Source organism: Herpailurus yagouaroundi, unplaced genomic scaffold (genome assembly GCF_014898765.1).
Source record: "Herpailurus yagouaroundi ecotype Mexico unplaced genomic scaffold, PumYag 77, whole genome shotgun sequence".
Taxonomy (NCBI): domain Eukaryota; kingdom Metazoa; phylum Chordata; class Mammalia; order Carnivora; family Felidae; genus Herpailurus; species Herpailurus yagouaroundi.
Genome location: NW_024412388.1, coordinates 79459466 through 79481708, shown reverse-complemented (window position 1 = coordinate 79481708; position 22243 = coordinate 79459466). Strand labels below are relative to the sequence as shown.

The window sequence follows — 22243 nt, the reverse complement described above, 5'->3', positions numbered from 1 at the left end:
ACACACACACACACACACACACACACACACACACACACACACACACAGTGCAAAATAGTGTTGAAAAACTCATACTAGTTTAGGGGCACCTGGGTGGCTCAACTGGTTAAGCATCCAAGTTCAGCTCAGGTCATGATCTCACAGCTTGTGAGTTTGAGCCCCACAGCTCAGAGCCTGGAGCCTGCTTTGGATTCTGTGTCTCCCTCTCTCTCTGCCCCTTCCCTGCTTGTGCTCTGTCCCTCTCCTTCAAAAATAAACATTAAAAAATTTTTTTAAAAAAGAGACAAAAACTCATACTAGTTTAGAAAGCAAGAGCCATAAAAATGTTCATACTGTATGACCCAGAATCTCTACTGCTAAAGAACAACCTAAGAAAATAATTCAAAAGAAGGGAAATATAAAAGTCTATATATAGTTTGTCTACACACAGAAAAATTGAGGAAAGACAATTTTAAAGTCAATGTAAGGGGAATAGTTAAGAAAATACATCAACTGGATGAAATATTGCAACACTGAAAATGATTGTTATAAAAAATCATGTTAACAATATAGCATGTTTACAGTATAATGATAAAGGGAATACAAAATTATATACATACTGATTACAGCTGTGTATAAAATGAACTACATGTGGATGACTAGAAGAAAAAAAGTAGGGAAAACAGCTGTTCTAGTGTGGTGTGATGGGTGAATGTTAAAATTTTATCAATTATCTCTTCAAATTTTCCCATTTTTATTTATTGAAAAGTTTCAGATTGTCGACCAATTCAGATTATTGTTGTTCTGGGGCTTTTGCAGCAAAAAGAAGGAAGGATTCTGGAATTTGAGCCCCTTTCCTCTTTCTTTCTTTGGCAAAAGAATTACCCCTTAGGAAAGAAGGAAACTCTACTTCCCTAGGAAGTTATAAAAAGGGACATTTTTATGGGACACCTTATTTGTTCAGTTGGTAGAGCATGTGACTTTTGATCTCAGTTCAAGCCCCATGTTGGGCATAGAAATTCTTTAAAAATAAAATAAAATCTTAAAAAAAAAAAAAAAAAAGGAACATTCTCAGGACATATATTGGAAAGCCTCCCAGGGAAGGTTGTAGGCTTCATTTTCACAAATCTTTAAGAAAAATTAGAAAATTGTTATGGTTGATTCATTTATTCATATTACTAAAGATGGATCAAAATAAATATATAAAAAGAAAAAAGTATATATATATACATATATACATACATATACATATATATATACACATATATGTATATATATATATATATACATATATGTGTATATATACATATAGCCCCCATGCCCCATATCTTCCTTATCCATTCATCAGTCGATGACTGGATACTTAGGCTGCTTCCATACCCTGGCTATTGTAATAATGCTGCTAGAAATATAAGGGTGCATCTATTCCTTTGAAATTGTGTTTTTGTACTTTGGGGTAAATAACCAGTAGTGGGATTGCTGGATCCTAGGCTCATTCTATTTTTACCTTTTTTAGGAAACTCCGTACTGTTTTCCAGAGTGGCTGCACCAGTTTGCATTCCCGCCAGCAGTGCACAAGTATTCCTTTTTCTCCACATCCTTGCCAACACCTGTTGTTTCTTATGTTTTTTTAAATTTTTTAATGTTTATTTATTATTGAGAGACAGACACAGAGCATGAGCAGGGGAGGGATAGAGAGAGGGAAGACACAGAATCTGAAGCAGGCTCCAGGCTCTAGCTGTCAGCACAGAGCCCGACATGGGGCTCAAACTCACGAACTGTGAGATCATGACCTGACCCGAAGTCAGTCGCCCAACCAACCGAGCCACCCTGGGGCCCCTCGTGTTTTTTATTTTAGCCATTCTGACAGATGTGAAGTAATACCTCGTTGAAGTTTTCATTTGCATTTCCCTGATCGTAAGTGATGATGAGCATCTTTTCATGTGTCTATTTGCCATCTGGAGGTCTTCTTTGGAGAAATGTCTATTCATGTCTTTTGCCCACTTACTAGCTGAATTATTTGGGGTTTGTTTATTTTTTGGTGGTGAGTTATATAAGTTGTTTGTTTGTTTTGTTTTTTAAGTAAGCTCCATGCCCACTGTGGGGCTTGAACTCATGACCTTGAGATCAAGAGTCACATGCGTACCTACTGAGCCAGCCAGGCGCCCTGAGTTGTAGAAGTTCTCTATATATTTTGGATAGTAACCCTTTACTGGATATGTCATTTGCAAATATCTTCTCCCATTCTCTAGGCTGCCTTTTAGTTTTGTTGATTGTTTCCTTTAGTGTGCAGAAACTTTTTATTTTGATGTAGTCCCAGTAGTTCATTTTTTGCTTTTGTTTCCCTTGCCTCGGGAGACATATCTAGAAAAAAGTTGCTATGGCCAATGTCAGGAAGTTACTGCCTGTGCTGTCTTCTAAGATTTTTATAGTTTCAGATCTCATATTTAGGTCTTTCATCAATTTTGAATTTATTTTTGTGTATGGTGTAAGAAAGTGGTACAGTTTCATTCTTCTGCATGTTGCTGTCTAGTTTTCCCAGCACCATTTGTTTAAGAGACTGTCTTTTCCCCATTGGATATTATTTCCTGCTTTGTTGAAGGTTAATTGACCATATAGTTTTGGGTTCATTTTCTGGGTTTTATATTCTGTTTTATTGATCTTTGTGTCTGTTTTTGTGCCAGTACCATACTATTTTCATCCCTACAGCTTTGTAATATAACTTGAAGTCCAGGATTGTGATGCTTCTAGTTTTGCTTTTCTTTTTCAAGACTGCTTTGGCTATTCAGGGCCCCTTATGGTTCCATACAAATTTTAGGATTATTTGTTCTAGTTCTGTGAAAAATGCTGTTACATTAAATGTGTAGATTGTTTTTGGTAGTATATTTAAAAAATATTTGTTCTTCCAATCCATGAGCATGGAATGTCTTTCCATTTCTTTCTGTTGTCTTTAATTTCTTTCATCATTGTTTTGTAATTTTTGGAGTATAGGTCTTTTACCTTTTTGGTTAAGTTTGTTCCTAGGCATCTTACAGGTTTTGGTGCAATTGTAAATGGGATTGCTTTTTGTTGTTGTTATTTTTTTTTTAATGTTTATTTATTTTTAGAGAGAGAGAGACAAAGTGCAAGTTGGGGAGGGGCAGAGAGAGAGGGAGACACAGAATCTGAAGCAGGCCCCAGGCTCTGAGCTGTCAGCACAGCGCTTCACACGGGTCCCAAACTCTCGAACCATAAGATCATGACCTAAGCTGAAGTTGGCCGTTCAAACGAGTCACCCGCGTGCCCTGGGATTGCTTTCTTAATTTCTCTTTCTGCTGCTTCATTATTGGTGCATAGAAATACAACAGATTTCTGTACATTGCTTTTGTATCCTGTGACTTTACTAAATTTATCAGTTCCAGCAGTTTTGGTGGAATCCTTTCAGGTTTTCTATGTGTAGTATCATGTCATCTGCAAATAGTGAAAGTTTTGCTTCTTCCTTACCAATTTGGATGCCTTTTATTTCTTTATGTTACCTAATTGCTATAGCCAGGACTTCCAGTACTATGTTGAATAAAAGCAACTGTCATTATTATCTATTTTTAAACTATTTTTTAGGAGTACCCATTAGCAGCCACACCCCATTCCTCCCTCCTGCCAGCCCCTGGGAACTACTAATTTTTCTTTTTTCTTTTTATTTTTCTTTATTTTTAACGTTTATTTATTATTGAAAGACAGAGCGAGTCAAAGCGTGAGCAGGGGAGGGGCAGAGGGAGAGGGAGACAGAATCTGAAGCAGGTTCCAGGCTCTGAGCTGTCAGCACAGAGCCCGACGTGGGGCTCAAACTCACGGAGTGTGAGATCATGACCTGAGCTGAAGTCAGACGCTCAACCAACTGAGCCACCTAGGCACCCCTAATTTTTCTTTTTTTTAAAAAATTATTTATTTATTTATTTTGAGAGAGAGAGAGAGAGCGCGCGCGTACGGGCAGGAACAGGGGAGGGGCAGAGAAGGAGAGAGGGAGAGAATCCCAAGCATACACCTTGCTGTTAGCACAGATTATTTATTTAGCTTTGCCCATAACTGTTTCCCCCTAAATTTAATATGAATAATCTGGAGAGTTTTTATAATCTGGGAGTATTCCCAGGCTTTTTCACTAAGGATTCTGATTGATTAGGTGTGGGGGTAGATCTTGGTAACCAGCATTTTAAAAATAACATCAGAGGCACCTGGGTGGCTCAGGTCAGTTGAGTGTCTGACTTCTGCTCAGGTCATGATCTCACTGTTTGTGAGTTCAAGCCCCACATTGGGTTCACTGCTGTCAGCACAGTGTCCACTTCAGATCCTGTGTCCCCCCCTCTCTCTGCCCCTCCCCTACTCAGGATCTCTCTCAAAAATAAATAAACATTTAAAAAACTAAAAAAATTACATCACCTGATTCTGATTCAAGAGATCAATGGGCTACATGTTGAGAAATATTGAATTATAATTTTATGGTATATAAATAGGAGCATTTTTAATTCTTTTGTGGCATAGAGAATTTGTGGTTAGGTGAGAATTTTAAGAGCAAATTACTGATAAAATTTTTGAAATACCCACGTGTAGAAAAAAGAGCGTTTGACCAGACTGAGTTATGTACTTGCTCTAAATCAACAAGAACTTTGAAAAGAAAGGAGTCTGCCCTTGATTCTTATTCATATTGAAGGAGTCTTGCTGGCCACTTTTAAAAAAATATTTATTTACTTTGAGAAGGAGGGAGGGGCAAAGAGAGAGAGAGAGAGAGAGAGAGAGAGAGAGAGAGAGAGAGAGAGAGAATCTGCACTGAAAGCACAGAGTCCAGCACAGGACTTCATCCCATAAACCTTGAGATGGGGCATCAATTCCACAAACTGCAACATCATGACCTGAGCCAAAATCAAGAGTCAGATGCTTCTTTAAAAAAAAATTTTTAATGTTTATTTATTTTTGAGAGAGAGAAAGAGAGAGACAGAGTACGAGCAGGGGAAGGGCAGAGAGAGAGAGACACACACACACACACACACACACACACACACACACACACACACACAGAATCCAAAGCAGGCTGCAGGCTCTGAGCTGTCAGCACAGAGCCCAACGCAGGGCCCAAACTCACAAGCCATGAAATCATGACCTGAGCCTAAGTTGACCACTTAATCGACTGAGCCACCCAGGTGCCCCAAGAGTCAGATGCTTAACCGACTGAGTCACTGAAGAGCCCCTGCCTGACCCCTTGTAATTTATTTGTGCAAAGAAGGCAAAGACTTCTGTTTAAGTTACAAAGACTGCACAAAGAAAATGCTCTGCCAGGGTGAGGAATGCTGAAAGTAATGTACTCATTAATTCTTTAGTTGTTTTTTTTTTTTTTTTAATATTTATTTAAGTAATCTCTACACACAGCATGGGGCTTGAACTCACAACCCCTAAATCAAGAGTTGCGTGCCCTTAGCCAGCCAGATGCCCTTAAATCCTTAGTTTTTGTAAATGAAGGTTTTAACCCCTAATCCCAGTACAGGCATACCTCAGAGATATTGTGGGTTTGGTTCCATGCCTGTGCAATAAAGTGAATGTCGCAATAACGTGAATCAAATGAAGTTTTGGTTTCCCAGTGCATATAAAAGTTATGTTTACAAACATAATACAAAAACAAGGAGGGGAACAAAAACATAAGAGACTCTTAAATATGGAGAACAAACAGAGGGTTCCTGGAGGGGTTGTGGGACTGGGGAGGGGCTAAATGGGTTAGGAGCATTAAGGAATCTACTCCTGAAATCATTGTTGCACTATTATGCTAACTAACTTGGATGTAAATTAAAAAATAAATAAAAATTTAAAAAATTAAAAATAAAATAAGTAGACAACAACAACAAAAAAGTTATGTTTACCCTATACCATACTCTATTAACTGTGCAGTAGCAGTATGTGTAAAAAAAAAAAAAAAACAATTAACATACCTTAATTAAAAAATACTCCAAGGGCACCTGGGAGGTTCAGTCAATTAAGCATCTGACTCTTGATTTTGGCTCACATCATGATCCCAGGGTTGTGGATTGAGACTTGTGTCGAGCTCCGCACTGAGCATGAAGGCTGCTTAAGATTCTCTTCCTACATGTACCTCTGCCCCTCTCCCGTTTGTGCACGTGCTCTCTATCTCAAAAATATAAATGAAGAAATGAATGAATGGATGAGTGAATGAATGAATAAATAAATAATAAAAATAAATAAATACATCATTGCTAAAAAACACTAACCATCACCTGAGCTTTTGGCAACTCATAATCTTATCAGGGTGGTCGTTGCTGAAGGTTGGGATGGCTGTGGCAATTTCTTAAAATAACACAGCAATGAAGTTTACTACACCAACGGATTTTTCCTTTCACAATTTCTCTGTGAACAGCATGTGATGCTGTTTGCTAGCATTTTACCCACAGTAGAACTTCTTTCACAATTGAAGTCAGTCCTCTCAAATCTTGCCACTGCTTTATCACCTAAGTTGATGTAATATTTAAATCCTCTGTTGTCATTTCAACAGTCTTTACATCATCTTCACCAGGAGTAGATTCCATCTCAAGAAATCACTTTCTTTGCTCATCCTTAAGAAGCAACTCTTTTTTCATGAACATGAGATTGCAGTCATTCAGTCACATCTTTGGGCTCCACTTCTAATTCTAGTTCTTTACTATTTCTGTAATATCTGCAATTCTCAGAAACCTTGTGCTGTTTATCTGTCAATACCTTACTCTCTTCAGCCTGTCTTTTTCTACCGACTTCCTGTCAACATTTAAATATGTGCTGGTTTCTCTTAGGTTTAAAAAACCTCTGTCTCAAGCCCAGCTAATGCCCTGTGTCTTGTCTCCTCTGGATAGTCAACCTTCTCTTAAGAGCTATCTACCGGGTTGTTTTTATTTTCACACCTCCTGCCCTTCATCTCACTCCAGTCTGGCTCCTCTCCCATGAACTTGCTCTTGTCAAGGTCAACACTGACTTTTGTGTCACTGAGTCCAATGAATACTTTACAATGCCCAGCTTTGTCACCTCTCAGCCACATTTGCCACCTTTGACTACTCTCTGCGTCTTGAAATCCTCTTTCCATCATTTCCACATTACAACATTCTTCTGGTTTTCTTCCAACTAGTCTGCTCCTGCATGTTCTCCTTTTTCACCCAGAGATTAACTAGTGAAGATTCTCAGGGCTCAGTCCTAAACCCTTTTCTCACTCTGAGTTTTTTCTCTAAGTGATAGCAGCTTGCCATGGTTTTTATTACTTTTTCCCTGTGTCTCTCCTGAGCCTTCCCTGTGACTCCAAACCCCTGCCTCTAGCTCTGACATGTGTTTTCTCAGCCATAGATCTCTAGATCCTCCTAAATATCACTTGCATGACTCATAGGCATTTTAGTCTCAACATGTGCAAAACCGAACTCCTTAGTTTATCCTTCCCCTAATATTTTTGTCCTTCATCGTTTCTAGTTTTAGGAAATGGCACCACAATCTATCTAGGTGCTTAAGCCACAAACCTGGGAGTTCTTGATTGCTGCCTCACCATCACTCCCATTTTCATTTAGCCATGAAATCCTGTTAATTCTACCTCCTGCCTTTCAGACTCTTTTTCCTGCCATTTCTCACAGCCACAACTCCAGTGTAGTTGCCTTCTGATTTCTTTCTTGACTCTGTAAGAGATAGACATTTTTCAGTATTTTAGTACTTGATGTATTTATCTTTAAAATTTTCTTATTCAAGTGTGATTTACATACGACAAAATCCTCAGATATTAAATTGTACAGTTTGATCATCTTTGACAAGTGCATTTACCTAATGTAACTTCATCCCTGTTAAAATATAGAACATTTCCATCTCCCTAGAAATTTCTCTAGTGACTCTTCCCAATCAGTCACCCATCAAAGCAGCTACTGATCTAAGTTTTAAAAATATTTTTAAGTGTATTTAAAAAATTTTTTTAAATTTTTTTGTTAAATTTTTTTAAATGTTTATTTATTTTGATAGAGACAGAACATGAATGGGGGAGGGGCAGAGAGAGAGGGAGACACAGAATCCACAGTAGACTCCAGGCTCTGAGCTGTCAGCACAGAGCCTAACACAGGGCTTGAGCTCATGAACCATGAGATCATGACCTGAGCCGAAGTGGGATGCTTAACCGACTGAGCCACCCATGTGCCCCAAATGTATTTTTTTAAGTTTATTTATTTATATTGAGAGAGAGAGCCAGTGAGCACAAGTAGGGGAGGGGCAGAGAGAAGGAGAGACAGAATCACAATCCCAAGCAGGCCCCACACTCTGCAGAGATCAATGCAGGGCTTGAACTCACAAACCGTGAGATCATGACCTGAGCCAAGATCAAGAGTCAATGCTTAACTGACTGAGCCACCCAGACGCCCCTAAGTGTATCTTTTTTTTAGAGAAAGATACCCCTGAATAAACACAAAAAGATGCTCTAAACCTTAAAAATAATTTATTGATAGTCTTGACATGGAGCTGTTTTAAAATACAGAACCTGTGGCTTGTGGTGATTAATTTATCCTGTTTTGTAAGCTATAAAAGTTTTACTGTTAGGTTCAGTATAAACGGGTAGGAAAATAATGGCCGATTTACTATCTAAACTACCCCTTTAGTATGATTAGAAATATTTTAGACTAACCTTTTAACTTATAATTTCAACACTATTCTAATTATGCACACACACATGTGTATGTGTAAATACACTAACATACATGCACATACACACACACACACGCACACACTTTACACTTTGGAAATACTTAGAGCTGAGGAGATGGGGAAAGTGAGTCCAGAAAAAAAATTTAAATTATATCAGTATCAATTAGGAATCTTTTATGCATATGTGTATATAAAGCAATACAAATAATGGTTATTTTTATTTATCTTACAAAGAACTCGACATTTTTACTGAGATAAGATGTCCAGAGAACTCCAAATCTCCCCAAAATGTAAAAAACTTTTAGCATTTATGGACTCTGCAACATCTTTTTATATCTCTTATTTTATTTTCCCAATTAATTTGTTTAAATCATACCTTAAACTCCTAGCTAACTAAAAATAGAGATTAGAAAATTTAAATTACTTTGTCATACTTGCATATCGAACATTTAAAGAAGCTAGCAGAGCTGGGGAAACTGACCTCTTTTGTTTAGTCGCATCATAGGTACAGTAGAGGCAGCCAAATTGTGAGCTTATAATGTACTGGATGCATTTCTAATTCAAAGGCACCATCTTTAAAAGAAGTAACTTAGGCTCCTCCATACAGACAACTCAGCCCTTTTCCTTTCATAGTTAGGCTGGTTTGGGGTCATTAGATACTGGATGGAGACCAATGGCATAGTGAGAAGAGCAAGAGTGCTAGATCTGACACTTACTTGGGAAAAATGAACACTACCAGGTCCCAGAGATGGTGTCTTTTTTCATTGATCCCCACAATTATCATTGTGCATTTCTATTGGGAATTTTTTGGAGCATATATCCCTGATATATGTGTCATTATATTAATATTACTTCTATTAGTATACTTCCATGAAGAGGAATTTTTAAGCATATTTTTTTGTCCGTGAGTTTAATTTTCACAACATCTGCATTTTATAGATGAAGACACTAAGCTCAGGGAAGTTTAGTAACTTGCCCAAGGTCACATAATTTACTGAGTGGTAATTGACAAATCCCAAACCATTTGGGGCCTCGGTTATAAAATTATAGATTCCAGCTATGTGATCTGCAAGGCCTCTTCTAGCTCTGAATAACCTGTGCTTTTGTGCTGATGCTAACACTCACCCATCTGAGACATAATCTCTGTTTAATATTTCTAAGTAGATAAGGCCTTATTATGGTCCATATATTAATAACCAGGAATTTTAGGAGTTAGTGGGATGTAGAAGAGAAACTGAGTATCTAAAATAGTGTCAGGTTAGTTTGGTCTTTGGTATAATTTTTAAAATCCACTGGCATTTTTGTGTTCAGAATATATGTTGCATATTTAAGAGATTGGTAGCAACAATCACTACAAACTGTTACAAATTTATAAGATATCTATTATTATCTTAAGCACCACAGGTAATCACTATATATTCATGAGGATTTTTTGGTAATTACTTTTCAACATTTCTCCCTCCGGCAAAGTAAAGCCTATTATTTCTCTAAGTACTTGTGTTAACTGCCAGTTTGGTAGGTGTCTCACTTAACACAATGCCAGCAAAAACGTTCTCATATAGAAACTGTTTCAGTGCATTTTCTTTTTAAGTCAGCTCCTTTTCTTGTTCACAAAAATTGCTATGATCAAAATCACTGTCATTTGCCTTTGAAGCATTTTCTATAGGTTTCACTTCCTTTCTTTTTTAGCTTTCTCTGGAATTGAAGAGAGAAATGGGAAGACAATTTTAGATTAACACCTGTCTGAGAAATTCCAAAATTAGAGATGGCCATCTGGTTTGCATGATTTGTAATATTTTATAAATAGAATCTTACCATTCCAAACAGACTTTTAGCTTACTCTAAAATAATACTTAATTTAAAAACGCTTCAACTGTCAACATTTTACTATCAAACTGGAAAGAGGATTGTTAGATGTTGGTTATATTTACACCAAGAAGGAATGCTTCTGTAACCCTTTGTCCTCTGATACAGACAGTGGAAGGTCATATTCCTCATTCGTTGGACTCATAACCTGAAGGCCCATCTTAGATTCCTCTGTGCTTCTAATTATTCTTTAGAATAATTTCCTTAGGTCAGGCCTAAAGCGTTCAACCACAGTAGCTACCACAGTAGCTCTTAAGATATCTGAATTTGACTGAGGTCATCCCTAACTTGGGGTACTTTAAAATTAGACTAGCTTTTGCTACAACTAATGCTAAAGATTCAGAGAGCATGTAAAAAGTTATCAAGGAAGTTGTCAAAGAAATGAAACTAAAACTGTGATTTGCCTGTAAAATTATATGTGGGGGAAGGTAAAATAAGTGCATTTGGAAAAACCAGTGAATGTTAATTGTTGTAAGCCTTTCGGAAAGCATTGTAGCAATATGTACCATGAACCTTTTAAAACTACATCCCCTTTGACCTAGAAATTCTACTAACTGGGGCGCCTGGGTGGCGCAGTCGGTTAAGCGTCCGACTTCAGCCAGGTCACGATCTCGCGGTCCGTGGGTTCGAGCCCCGCGTCGGGCTCTGGGCTGATGGCTCAGAGCCTGGAGCCTGTTTCCGATTCTGTGTCTCCCTCTCTGTCTGCCCCTCCCCCGTTCATGCTGTGTCTCTCTCTGTCCCAAAAATAAATAAACGTTGAAAAAAAAATTAAAAAAAAAAATAAATAAAATGTGAGTTAGAAAATTAAAAAAAAAAAAAAAAAAAAAGAAATTCCCCTGAAGAAATAATCAAATACTCTGGCAAGTATTTGTGTATTTAATGCAATAGGCCATAGAGTAAAGCAAGTACAGACTCTGAAGCCAGGTTGCCTCAAATCAAATTCTGGTTGTCCTACTTACTACTAGTATAGCCTTGCTTTAACCTCTGTATTTTCCTGAGTTTCTCCATCTGTAAAAAGAATAGTCCCCAGCTCGTAGAGATCTTGTAAGGAGAGAATAATAATCCCCTCCAGTATTGGTTAGCAACTACAACAGTGCTGCATAACAAATTGCCCCCAAACTCAGTGACATCTAATGAGTCATACGTCTGCAGGTCAGCTGGTGTTCAGCTTTTCTGGGCTGCCCTGCCCTCCAGCTGTGAGATTTGTTCAGCTGGGTTGCAGCATGACTTACTCTCCTAGGATCAGTGGACTACCAGGGACCTATTCTTCTCCTGGTAGTGTCTGAAATATAAGAAAGCAAGTCCAATTATGTGCTTTTCTTTGCATTGCATCTACTAACAAACATTGGCCAAAGTAAGTCACATGGCCAAGTCCAACATCAGTAAGGCAGGGAAAGTGGGGCAGGGGGAGGGAATGAATATTTGCAATTCAAGGGTTGACATACTATTTCTCTAAAGAGCCAAATAGCAAATATTTCTGGCTTTGCTGGTCATACAGACTCTGTTACAACCACTCAACTGTGCTGTTCTAGCCTGAAAGCAGCCTTAGACAGTAAATCAATGAATGGGGTGGCTGTGTTCCATAAAACTATATTTACAGAAACAGGTGGCAGAGTGGATTTGGCTCATGGGCCATAGTTTTCTGATCCCTAACCAATTTGTCATATCAGATCATAGAGTTTTTATAAAGATTAAGGAAATTAGTATATAGAAGGTGTTTATAACAGTTCTTGGTAGAGTATCACTAATGAATATTGGCTCTCATTAATAGTGTTGTTATTATTATAATAGCACAATATTGAAAATAATAAAAATATCCAACAATAGATACAGGGTTAAATAAATTAGGGCACATCCATACTATAAAATTCTATATATTCATTTACATATCATATTTTTTAAATATCAAAACTATTTAATGGCCTAGGGGCATATTTGTAGTATGTTAAGTGAGAAAAAAAGAGACAAATGATATTTAACATATGACCCCAATTTTATTTTTCTTAAGAGATGTGTATTTTTTATACATACATGGAAAACAATTAGGAAATATATCCTAATATATCCTATATATCCAATATACCATATTGGATCATTTACTTAGTTTTTCTTTTTGTGTTACTGTTTTTATCAAGATATAATTGATCTATAAAATGGTATTAGTTTTAAATGTACAACACAATGATTTGATATATGTATATATTGCAAAATTATCACCACACGTGTTTACTTAACATCTACCACCACACACAGTTACAATTTTTTTCTTGTGATAAGAACTTTTAATTAATTAATTTTTAAATTTTATTTTAAATTCCAGTATAGTTAACATACAGTGCTATGTTAGTTTCAGGTGTACAATATAGTTATTCAACAATTCCATATATCACCCAGTGCTCGTTACAATAAAAGCATTCTTTAATCCCCATCTTGTGATGAGAACTTTTATGATCTATTCTCAGCAACTTTCAGATATACAATACAGTGTTATTAACTACATTCACCAGGCTGTACATTACATGCCCCATCACTTATCTTATAACTGAAATTACATACTTCTTTATTGTCCATTTTTTCCCCTCTACTGGGCATGTACTGTTTTCTGGTATTAAAGTACTTTGATGACAAAAAAATATAATCTGGGTCCATTAAGGACTCTTCTTACTCTAATGTAGTTACTATTTTATTTTATTTTAATGTTTAATTTTATTTTTGAGAAAGCGCAAATGGCAGAGGGACAGAGGATCTGAAGCAGGCTCTGCCCTGACAGGCTGACAGCAGCAAGCCCCATGTGGGGCTCAAACTCACAAACCATGACATCATGACCTAAGTTGAAGTCGGACATTCAGATGACTGAGCCACCCAGGTGCTTCTGATGTAGTTACTATTTTATATGTCAGTTACATTTTAATTGCCTAGCGAATTAGGAGTTTACCCTCAGAGATGTCTGATTAGAATGGATTGTGTTGGGTGCCTGGGTGGCTCAGTCAGTTGAGCATCTGACTTCAGCTCAGGTCATGGTCTTGTGGTTTGTGGGTTTGAGCCCTGAGCCAGGCTTTGTGCTGACACTGTGGGGCCTGCTTCAGATTCTCTGTCACTCTCTCTCTCTCTCTGTCCCTCCCCCACTCATTCTCTCTCTCAAAAATAAAAAACAAAACATTACAAAAAAAAAAAGAATGGACTATGTGGACACTTTCCAACCTCTTGTATTTTTAACTTAAAGAAAAGTTATTCTGCTCTAGGGCTCCTAGAAAACAGTGGCAGGGTACCAACCAATGGGAAGAGAATCCTGACATAGTCTCTCAGGTCATAGGAACAGTAGCTCCTTTCAGACCACATTCCCTGAGCAGCCACAGTCCTTTCAGTGATAAAAGGCAGAATATTGTTGTACAGAGGTGAACAACAACAACCCTTCTCTGGCCACCCCAGTGTTTGAACATACACAAATTCTTTTTTCACGTATCAAAGGGAGATTAGGTTTCAATATTTAATTGCCACTGTGCCTAGAAGTCCCATAAATAAATACAGGGAAAGGAAGCTAGAGAACTCAGTAGCCTCCTTCATCAATATCACAGAATATTAATTAAGATTAATTTATTTTTAAGAACCCTTTACAACAATCAAGTTTCATCTAAACTAAATCAATTAGTCTCTGGATTCTCCAAGATTTAAACTGGGTTGAAAATTGGGTTGTACAACCTTAGGAAGAACTATCCCAAATAAAATTTGCCCTAGAATGTGCTTTAGAATCTGAACTTTAAAGGGACCGTGCTTTTTTTAACCTTCAAGTTTCAGTAAAACCTAGCTAACCTTTATTTTAAGTGAATTGTTAGTGAATTTAAGTGCCAAGTAGGATTCCCATGTAAGATTTGCTTGTGGCTACTGTATGCTTCAGTAAGATCAAGACCAATATGGTGCCTTAGGCATACTAAAAGAGGAAAATGGACACCTGATTTTCCCATTCTAGGTGTCAGAATCTTTTGAGCCTGACGCGGGGCTCGAACTCACGGACCGCGAGATCGTGACCTGGCTGAAGTCGGACGCTTAACCGACTGCGCCACCCAGGCGCCCCAACTAGGTGTCAGAATCTTAACTGAAATAATAAGGTAATAGGAATCCTATATTAAAACTTAACCTATAACCATATCTCAAGTAGTTTTTAACAGGGGACTTTGTATATATAAGACAAAGTTTTATTGATAGTTTTTGAGCTTATGATATAGAATAAGAACTGTATTTATTCAGTCAACTTAAACATAAATATATACAACTACATATACTATTAATAGATTTTAACTCCAATTTCCAATTCTTCCCCACTAAGGAAGAAAGAAGAACCCGTAATCAGAATGGCCAAAAGAATTGTCTCTCTTCTGGCTGGCACCTCCACGTTGCTTTTCTTCTTACCCCTAGACGTTTCTTTGCTGATTCTATCCTGCAGAGGTTTCTAGTCTCCAACGATGACCCTGCAGTGAACCATGCCTTCTGGTAATCATGCCCTTATGGAGTAGTCCCCTACATTCAATTTGTTCTGGCCCTGTGTTACCATAAGAGTGGGGCAGAAATGATGAGCTTCCTTCTTGATCTCTGAGAACATTTGCTCTGGGATAAGTCAGCTATTCTGTAAGAAGCCTGAATAACATGAGCACCATGCCCTGAAGAAGTCCAGCTAGCCACATGAAGCTGTTCCAGCCATTCCTACTAAGGAGTTGGATAGGTCTAACCCTGTGAGTCCTCTGTCACGTGCCTTCAGCCCTAATCACAAATGCATGAAAAACTTGAGGGGCACTGCCCAGCTGATTCAATCAACCCTCAGAACCATGAGAGATGTAAATTACTGTTGTAAGCCATTAAGTTTTGGGATAGTTTGTTATACAGCAATAGAAAATTGGAACACTTAGCTTTCTTAACCCCTGTCTTTCTGCACTGGTATGTTGAAGAACCCCATGACTGAGTTCTTTTGCTGTTGCAAATGCTAATATTTCTTTTATGTAGAGTGCTAATGGAGGCTACACTCCCTTCCCATATGCTTTGTAAAATGCTGACTGCCTACTTGTTCATAAAAAGCAGTCAGGAGACTTCTAAATCCTAGAGATATATTTTTGCAGACTAAAAAAGTAATATATTCATTATAGAAAATCTGCCTAATAGAGAAAAAAATAAAAATCACTCATGATTTCACCACTCTTGACATTCTGAGATAACTACCCTTGACGTTCTAGTTTATTTGCTTCCAGTTTCTACAGTCTATTCTCTCTTTTTTCTTTTAATTTTTAATGTTTATTTTTGAGAGAGAGACACGCACGCGCGTGCGAAAGCATACGTGGGGGGGGGGGGGGCAGAGAGAGAGAGGGAGACACAGAATCAATCCGAAGCAGGCTCCAGGCTTTGAGCCGTCAGCACAGAGCCTGATGTGGGGCTCGAACTCATGAACTGTGGGATAATGACCTGAGGCCAAAGTCGGATGCTTAACTGACTGAGCCACGCAGGCATGCCTCTCTTTTTTTTAAAGGCAGAATTGGGAGCATACATGTTGTTTTGAAAACTGATTTTTTTTTTCACTTACTGTATCATGAGCATTTTCCCATACTTTGACACTTCTTTGAAATGGTAACATACCATCGAAACTAGCCACAGACTTAAGGATCACTCCATGTGATTAATTCACCAGGAGTTCTGCATTTTTGATGCTGTCAGTCACTAAGAGTAAAAAATATGAACCAGCATTCAGAGAAAATGTGAAAATTATCTGTTCATTTTTGGAATTTTATTTTTACAAGAAAATCAAAACAGAGAAGATGCTCATGCAAATAAAACTTTTAGAATTGAGATCAGAGAACAGCTAGGATTCTTCCTATAGATATGAAAATTCACCTCTTAGAAAGATGAATGCTAAAAAATTCTGACCACTAGACTAATACTGCTGTTTGACAAGGAATTGTCTAAAGTTTTGTCATAAAAAAAGCATTTTCATGCTCAAGACAAGCTGGGAAGCATGGACATTTTTAGAACCTTTCTTTTCACTATTTTTAACTTCTAAAAACTCAAGGTTTTCCTTGTTTGGAATGACATAAAACATTTTTTAAATGTTTGAGAATCATAGCTGTTTTTGACGTTTGTGAGAGCACTAGGATAGTTTGCATTTGGTACATTTAGACCTTCTTAGTGGTTTTCCAATAGTCCTGCAGCTAGTAGTGAGATATAATAAAGGTGTAGGAGCCATTCCAAATAAAGCTAATTGCATATGTTGTGGTATATAGTAAATATTTACCCTATTAAATTGTTTCTTCATATTTCTGTTTTTTTGTAGCTAGCATATTTTTCAAAAGTGTTATTACTGTGAATAGAATATATTTAAAGAAAGGATAAAAGTATGTCTGGGGATATTTATCCATAATTTTTACCTCTAGTTTTTCAGGCACATTAGTTCTAAAAAGTTAGTTAGCTATAAGTTAGTCAGCTACAAAGTTACCAATATAACAAGAAGGAAGAAGGTAGTTTTGAAGATTATTTCAGGGTAGCTGGTAATTGAAAAACTTGAATAAAAAGACAAACACATGTCTCTCAGCTTTTTCTTTTTTTTTTTTTATTTATATATGAAATTTATTGTCAAATTGGTTTCCATACAACACCCAGTGCTCATCCCAAAAGGTGCCCTCCTCAATACCCATCACCCACCCTCTCCTCCCTCCCACCCCCCATCAACCCTCAGTTTGCTCTCAGTTCTCAACAGTCTCTTATGCTTTGGCTCTCTCCCACTCTAACCTCCAAAACCACACTCAGGTATCACCTCACGCCAGTCAGAGTGGCCAAAATGAACAAATCAGGAGACTCTAGATGCTGGAGAGGATGTGGAGAAACGGGAACCCTCTCTCAGCTTTTTCTTTGAAATGGTGAATGATAAATGATTGTTATTTGAGTTTGTGCAAATCATAACCTTATCTATTTGTTATGTTTTCTGAGTGTTCAGGTCCACTAAACTTGTTAACTAAATTTTTGTGGGTAAAAATAAATATATGATATTTTTCCCTGCTTCTCAAAATTAAGAACATCTGTGCAGGGAGTATTCAGGGGTAAAGCTTTATATGTTTATAAAAGATGTTAAGTATGAAAAAATAAGTATTGGAAGTAGTCCTAAATTTTGATGTGTTTCCCCCTTCATGCCTGTTTTTAAAACTTGATGTAAAATTACTTAAACAAGATCGAAGGGGCACCTGCGTGGCTCAGTGGGTTAAGCATCCAACTCTTGATTTCCACTCAGGTCATGATTTCACAGTAATGGATGGAGCCCCATGTCAGGCTCTGCGCTGAGAGCACAAGAGCCTGCTTGGGATTCTGTCCCTACCTCTCTCTCTCTCCATTCCTCCACTGCTCATGCTTTCTCAAAAAGATGGCTTTGAAATTATAAAAAAAACTCAAAGGTTTTCAGATTTCTTTTGAAATAAAAAGATATCACAATGAGATAAAACAATATAGAAAAGAAGAAAAAGCATCACTATTCTTTAGAGGGGAATTGGTAGGGAAAGTTTGTTTCATTATTTATAGATTTGCCATCTCCAGTGATTTTTGTCTCATATACTACTAATCATTTATTCTAGTCATAAAGAACTCCTTCTGTTATTTGCACACAGATGTTATATTTTTCTAACTACTGGTAGTAGTAGTTGATGTCTTAAAGACTATAAGCTATATTCTTTATATTAAAGAATATAAAATGGCAGTGTAATACAAATTTGATTCTTTCCATTTTTGTTTTCATTTTGTAATATAATCATAATGCGAGGTTTCTCAACCTTAGCACTATTGACATTTGGGGTCAGTTAATTCTTTGTTGTGGGAGGCTCTTCTGTGCATTGTAGGATGTTTAGCATCATCTCTGGCCTTAACCCACATGGTTCTAGTAATAATACTCCCCAGTCATGAAACAAACAATGCCACCAAACATTGCCAGGTGTCCCCTAGGGGGCAAAAGTGACTCCATTTGAGTACCACTGCCATAGTGTATTTACTAAAATTCTTATCATGCTTTCCAGGAGCATAATTTGGAATAAAGCAGTGTACCATTAGTAGCTAGGCACAAAATCAGAACAGAAAAGCTACTAGGCAGTATTTTGGATACCATAAATAAAAAGATCAGAAACAATATGTACATTTCTTAATCAAAGACTGTATTGTCTGGGTAATTGGTACAGAACAGACTACTGGAAACATTTTAGTAATTACCAAACAGGGAAATAAAATTATTTAATAGAGAAGTCATTTATGGCTGTTTCTCTTCAATCATTATTTTACGATGTGAAGCAGCAGGATCTGCAGATATTAAAGGACACATGAAGGTCCTTGTAACTATTTTGTGTTACCCCACATCACAGTGATTTTCCATGGTGTTCTAGAATACAAATGTCTCACTCCTTTTGTCATTATGTCTACAACAGGTGATGCCCAGTGCCCTGCTGGGAACATCATTAATCTAACTTCCTCTCCAAAATCTTTGGCATTTGGTATCATGACAAGCACTCAGCAGGCAAGGCAGTTCACAGGGTGTTTTTCAGTTTAAACATATGCCAGAGAAAAAATTTTTTAATGTAGCTATTTGAGAGATATAGAAAAGCAAAATGATTTCACATTTTATTAAATTGAATATGCAGGAGGGAAAATATACAAAAGCCTTAGTTGCCTACATATATTAAGTTTAATGTGCATTTGAAAGCATCTTACCTCAGCTTTACTGAATATTTGTACAAAACCTGAATAGAAATTATTAATAAGGGCAGTTAACATCACTAGACTCCTTAAGATGGTGTCAAGAAGAAGGTAAGACAGGACCAAAGCCTGAATGCTGGGAGAAGACCCTACTCACTAGTTCTGTGTTCTTTTCCTTTACTCTGTGACTTATACCTGCTGTAGAGCAAGGCAGGAAGAGGAAGAAGGAAATAGTATATCTTAATCTTATTTTAAAACCCTGCTTCAGGGGCACCTGGGTGGCTCAGTCGGTTGAGCGTCCGACTTCGCTCAGGTCACGATCTCACAGTCCGTGAGTTCGAGCCCCGCATCAGGCTCTGTGCTGACAGCTCAGAGCCTGGAGCCTGCTTCAGATTCTGTGTCTCCCTCTCTCTCTGGCCCTCCCCCCGTTCATGCTCTGTCTCTCTCTGTCTCAAAAATAAATAAATGTTAAAAAAAATTAAAAACAAAAAAAACCTGCTTCAGGGCAGGGCACCTGGGTGGCTCAGTCAGTTGAGTGTCTGACTCTTGATTTCAGCTCAGGTCATGATCCCAGGATCATGGGATAGAGCCCTGCATTGAGCTTAGCTCTGAGCGTGGAGCCTGCTTGGGATTCATTCATTCTCTCTCTCTCTCTCTCTCTCTCTCTCCCTCTCCCTCTCCCTCTCCCTCTCCCTCTCCCTCTCTCCCTTCTCCTCTCCCCCTCCCTCCCTCTGTCCTGTTCCCCTACTCTTGTACACACTCTCTCTAAAAAAAATTAAATAAATAAATAAATCCTGCCTAAAAAAAAAAAAAAAAAAAATCCTGTGAAATGTTAATATTAGATTGGACTTCCAAAAGTAAAATCATGCCATGCTGTGGCCCTTCAAGTGACCCTCTGAACTATTTATAGGGGTACTTGGATGGTAGATGTATTTAAAAAAGATTTTTTTAATGTTTATTTTTGAAAGAAAGAGACAGAGTACAAGCAGGGAGGGGGGCAGAGAGAGAGAGATACACACACAGAATCTGAAGCAGGCTCCAGGCTCTGAGCTGTCAGCACAGAGCCCGATGCAGGGCTCAAACCCATGAACTATGAGATCATGACCTGAGCTGAAGTCGGATGGGCAACCAACTGAGCCACCTAGGCGCCCCTGTATGGTAGATCTATAATTTGTTCTTATAACTGGAGATGTTCTTAAGATGCCTAAGACAGTAACAGTAATAGACATAATAGATAACCAGTTAGTAGTCGCTGAATGAATGTATGAAAAGGATGCATCTTGATGTAGAAGTATGCCTTATTGTATAATATAAAAAACATTTTTACATCAGTAGAAAAAGACATACACAGAAGGCATGCATCCATCACCCAGCTTGAAAATTATCAACTCATGGCCAGTCTTGTTTCAAATATATCCCACCTACTTTTTCCTTCTCTATTGTTTTGAAGCAAATTCCAAATATATCATTTTATTCATAAATATTTTGATATCTGTTTCTAAAAGATGAGGGCTCTTTTCTTTTAAAATAACATTATCATGCCTGAAAAATTAAAACATTTTCTTAATAGCATCCTGTCAGTCTTCACATTTTCAAGTGTCTCATAAACGTCTTTTGAATCAGGACTCACTTTGTGATTATTTGATATATTTGATATATTTCTCAAATATTTTTTAATCTTCAGGTTTTCCCATCTTCTCCTTATTTTCTCCCTTGCAATTTATTTTTTGAAGCACTGGGTTATTTGTACTGCAGTGTTTTCCATAGCCTGGAGTTTGCTGATCATCCTAATAGTGTCACTTACTGAAGTCTCCCTTATATTCCTCTGCCCCCTGTATTTCCTGTAAACTGCTAGTTGGAGCTAAAGACTTAATCAGATTCAGATTTAGTTTTCTTTTTGCAAGTCCAAAAAGAAGGTGGTGGCCAAATCATAGAGCATTCTTGACTTTTTGCTCAGTACCATGCAAGTTGATTTAGCTAACGTTTGTCGAGTGTTTTCTATGTGCCTAGCAATGTGCTTATGTTCTATGGACATTATGTCATTTAATCATATTTAAGCTTCATAACACTAGTGCATATCCATTTCTGTCTGATGACTAAATTTCTTTAAGAGGGCTAAGGAATCTTAAATGCCTTTCAGGCAACCCCTCAGTGTATACACAATTGTCATTTATGTGATTTAATTTAGAATTCTGTCTGAATTTTTCTTTTTACTGGATTCATTTAGAGCTATACAAAAATAGCTTGCATTAAATGCATTTTTTATATTTTAATAATAAAGCTCAAAGACCTGTCACTTCACTGTGAATTTGTTGTACTCAAGTTTTTTGGTACTGGAATTCACCAGCTGTTAATCTCACAAAAAAAGATAGATATCTAAACCACAAATAGGGCCAACAGAATTCAGTATTTCCTGGGTCTCTTTTTCCTTTTCACTCATTGTCTTCTGCAGGTGCACTTAGGTCTCTTTCATCTCTCTCTGCTTTCTTTGCACTGCTCACAGCGCTCACAGTATCCTACTGTTACCCAGGGTGAGAAACTGTCTGGTGATTACAAAAGCAAAAGTAGCTTTTCATTGTTTGTTTACATATCTTTAATTTATTCTGTTCAGTTATCTCCATACTCCCCAGATTTACCGTTTATAAAACCAAACCATTGGAGAGCCAAACTCGAAAAGCCAATGTCAAATTATCTTGACCAGCTGACACTTTTAAGATTAAACTGTCTGATACGTGGTTGATGGAGAAAAGGCAGTAACTGGCCCAAGTTGCAATTAGTTACCAGAGAACTGGAAACAAAACAATGCAAAGAGGGTCCCATTGTGCAGCTTTACAAGCTGACATGCAAAGAGTAATTTATTCTTTATATATTTTAACCCTTCTTCTCCAGTCATATCTCCTTTAATAGTTTTAACAACTTGTCTCTGAATATGACAGAGAAATAGGAGTGAATGAAAAGGAAGTTTAATTTCTTATTCTGGTCGCACTTCACTATGAGACATTAGACAAATAGCCAAATTCTCTGT

General features: G+C 37.4%; 1 protein-coding gene across 1 annotated transcript in view; it reads left to right on the top strand.

Annotated features, from left to right (window-relative positions):
• DIPK1A (divergent protein kinase domain 1A) overlaps positions 1-22243 on the top strand; it is a 107265-nt gene that overhangs the window by 50623 nt on the left and 34399 nt on the right. The window lies entirely within an intron of this gene.